The following is a 4,357-nucleotide window of genomic DNA, read 5'->3' on the forward strand; positions in this document are numbered from 1 at the left end:
AATAAAAATTATAAAGATTGTATGTTAGTAAGTTTTTCTTATCTGCTTTGGAATCCTTAAAGAAAAATGAAGGAAAGTAGGGAAGGAAAGAAGGAAGGAAGGAAGGAAGGAAGGAAGGAAGGAAGGAAGGAAGGAAGGAAGGAAGAGGAAAAAGGAAAAAAATGCATGAGGGAGGGAGGAAGGAAGGGGCAATGCAAAAGCAAGGCACAGATTAGTACACTAGCAACTCGGAGCTTTCTGTCAATGCTGTAAGTGCTCCATGAAACATCTTTCACAGCATTAGATTATACTGTGCTAAATCTCCAGCCCAGGGTTTAATTGAAAAATTAGCAGAGTCATACAGAACACTGAATAAGAGCTTGACAGGCCTCTATACTAAAGTCAGGACCTTGGCAGGGAAAAAGTAGGATCCTGAGACCTGGTACTTCATACCTGAAACTTCATATTCCCTATTCCATTGGGCTAGCGGAAACAATCTTCTCTCCCTTACTGTTGAGAAGACTAGCTTACCTGTGTCTGGATGCCTTGCAAGGACCTTATTTATAGCAGATGCCTTATAAGACAATGCTTATTCTTTCCCAGATCTGCCCACCTTCTCTCATTACATGCAGGCCAGTAGCTAGAGCCATGTCTCGCCAGAGGCCAAAAGGGAAAACACTGTCTGCTCTGGGACTGTTCATTGTAAGAGTTGGAACTTGGCTAATATGTACTGGCAAGAAAATGGGAAACAGCGTGGAAGTGGATCCAGAGGGTGTTGGACTGGACAAGAGATGGAATGTAAAGCTAGATAGGAGAGTTTACTGATATGGGACACTTTCGCATGACTTGGGAATTTATTTCTGGATTGACAGTATATGGCGACATTGAGAAAAATGCTTGAGTTTGCTTAATCTGGACTGTTTCACCATTGACTAGGCCTAAGTTAGGTGCTTCCATGCCATGTGGTCGAGTGTTGTCTTTCGTTCTGACCGTGGGCCACAGAAATAGGGGGTGAGTTGGCACTTCTGCTGTTAAAGTGTCACAGAATGACCAGAGCTTTAGGTGACCTAAATTCAATGTTCATATCTGAACTCACAATCTGTGAAGACAACAGAACACTACCAAAAGCAGATTATAAATAATAAGAGAAAAAGCGGCCTTGTTTTGTGCTGTTGGCCAAAGCTACTGCATTTGATATATCACCTACATTTGTAATTCTCACCATTGGGCCCATAGGATCTTAAGGAAGTTTAGAGATGTTCCTACGCAGCCACTTTTCCATAGGCTTGCACCCATATCAAATACCTATGAACACAGATGCCTTTTAGATTTGACCAATCATATATGACTTTTGGTCTATCTTGCTTTATGCTTGCAACAAAGATCTGTAAAACTAGTTTTATCAGTCCAAAAGCATTTTAAAAGAATTGCTGGTTGGTTCACTGTCTAGAGTAAAACTGTGAGAGGAACTGGTGAATTAAGAAAATCCTAGTGAAGTAAATGATCCCTTCTTAATTCCTCCTTTGTGCAAATTTGGATCTATGTCCTTTAAGCTTTTTGATATTGTTGGACTGAAGTTAGCTGTTCTATACAGTTTAAAGTGTCTGTCTTCACGATCGTTATACCATATTTAGTAATGTTAAAATAATATCACATGACAAAACACCTGTTATCAGAAATAGTATTTAAAGTTAAATTCTAAAGATAAAAATATATGAAAACATTTGAAAATTCAATTAAATATTTTTAAATATAAAAATTATGAAATAAATCTGTGGGTCTGCATTTCCACAAAGTAGATTTTTATGAAAAATAAATATACTTTTTTTTTACTTTTTCTATTCAAAAGCAAAACTATCAAATTTTATACGTAAAAAGGTTAGCCAAAAGTACAAATGCATTTGCATATTCTTCCTACTTAATGTTTTTGAGCTGCTTAGTTCAACCAGATTAGAAGACTTTTCTGTTTAATGTAAAGAATCACATTCCCGCAGATTGCAACAACCGTAAAACAACCTATGATGTCAGGAGAATTAGTTTGCGGTTGCTTTAGTCAACCATTTCAAGTCTGAATGTGGACAGCTTTAAATTAGTAAAAAGATAACCATTATCTCAAAAACTTCATCTGAAAAATTGATCTCTTCCATCTTTTATTTCAATCATGAATGTAATCATAACCATGACAGAAAAAAATATGGTTAAATGTACAGGAAGTCAAGAAACAAAGTCATGAGGAAATTGCCATATCCTAATTCTTGTTTGAGTTTCTTTTAAACTAGGGAAGAATTTAAAAATTGAGACTTTGTTTTCTGCTTATACAATAAGGTAAGTTATTTGCATAAGCTTAAGTCCAGAAACTCTCAAAAAATAACTGTTTGCTCAGGCATAATCTGTCCGTTTTATAGAATTTTAGTGTTGAAAGCACCTTACTGGTCAAATTCAAAGTCCATTATTGTACAGAGGATAGACTCACCAGCTAGCGAGTGACAGAGCTGAGATTCAAACTTCATTTTCCTGAGTATAGCCCAAGACTCTGTTCAGTCGCAAAAATGATGTTTCCTACAATGATTCCAAGACCACTATTCTATGAGATATTATAAAGTGTTACACAAGAAAGGGACCTATGGAAAAATAATTCTAAGAATGCCTGGGTCAAAGTTAACCAGTTTTCTTTGCTATGGCAAGTACAGAGCCTTTAATTTATTGCTGTAGATGGTGGGTGTGCATATCAGCCATGTATGCATTAGGTTGAATTGTTTTGCTATCTAATTGACCTCCAAGGTTCTTGTTTTGTGTTGTTGTTTTTTATATGTTTGATTAGCAGTGTTTTGGGGTTATTTATTTTGTTTTTATCAAAACACAAAGCACAACTCCATGGAAGAGCATGGAATAACTTGAAAATGAAATACTTTATTTTTATTTTTATTTTTATTATGGCGACAATGGTTAATGAAATCCAGTAAGTTTCAGGTGTACAGTTCAACAGTAAGGCATATATATATTGCATTGTGTGTTCACCGCCCATAGTTAGATTTCTTTCTGACTGTGAAATACTTTAGATGAGTACATTATATCTCCAAGTGAAATTTGGATGCTGTCAAGAGCTTTCTAGCCTCAATATTGTGTTCAGTGGGGTAAACTTTTTAAATTGCTATCAGATATGTTATCACTTTGGTCTCATTCTACAATAGCCAAAATTCATAAGGATTGGGGCTTATAAAAAGAAAAAAGATAAATTATTTCATCAGTTTCCTTTCCAATGTTACTAAATTGATAATACAGTATATCAACTTGCATTTGGGAGATTTGAATAAAAAATTGGAACTTGAAATTTAAAAAAATTGGATTCTGCAGCTAAGAAAAGAGAAAAGATATATAAACTTTTAACAAGGAATCTTTTCTTCACAGTTCTAGGGCAAAGAAGAGGAAGGAAGATGGCAGGGAGGAAGGAAGGAGGAGAAGTAGTTGTTGTTATTGTTTTGAATGCACCTTAAAATACAAATTATTAACGCAACAAGTATCTGGACATCAAAGAGCACTTTTTCACTGCAGAGATGGTAAATGGGTTATCATTCCTGTCAAAGCCCAGAAGTCTGCTTAAACAGATTTCAGATTTTGACTGATGTCTTCCAAATGCTCAAATGCACAATATATCAAATTCTCCTCCTGACAGGCCCCAACCTTACTTGTTACACTTTACATACGTTTACCAACAGCATCCATTATCATAATGAATAAAATGAGTAAGTGACAGTTCAATTATGAGATGTAATGGGGCCAAAGAGGAGTAATTTGTAATTACATTGGAAAGTTTGTTTTTTGACAGGTTATAACATCCTGAACCAAAGTACTTGCTGATTGTCAACTGCTTTTCTAACTTGAGCCAGATTTCTCTCAATGAATAGTAGAGAAAATGAAAATATCAAGGGAGAATTAAACTTTGATTATTGTAAAGGTTTTCTGTCAGTTCTCATGAGCATCCAAAAAGAGAAGCCAATTCTAACCAATCTCTAGTTTTCTTGGAGATAATACATATGCTGTCCAGAAGTGCTTTGACTGGATCTCTTTGGAGTAAGTGTACATATATAATTTTAAAAAAATATTAGTGCATTTTCTTTGATAAAATTAGAGCAACTGAGTTAATTGAGGGCAGAAATAATAACAATTATCACTGGAGTATATTTGAAAGAAGGTAATTAATGTCAACAGTAGTGTGATTCCATAGTTTATGATCAGACACTGGGACTTCTCTATGGCAGTTATGTTAAAATTACTTGTATATTTTCTATTTTGAGCTCAAGTTAATTGATCTGAGGGTGATGGAAAAGAGGGACAAGTAAGGGAATGAAACATTTCCTGACATACAGCACTGTATGTC

This window comes from Pteropus medius, unplaced genomic scaffold, assembly GCF_902729225.1.
Source record: "Pteropus medius unplaced genomic scaffold, Ma_sr-lr_union100, whole genome shotgun sequence".
NCBI classification, from domain to species: domain Eukaryota; kingdom Metazoa; phylum Chordata; class Mammalia; order Chiroptera; family Pteropodidae; genus Pteropus; species Pteropus medius.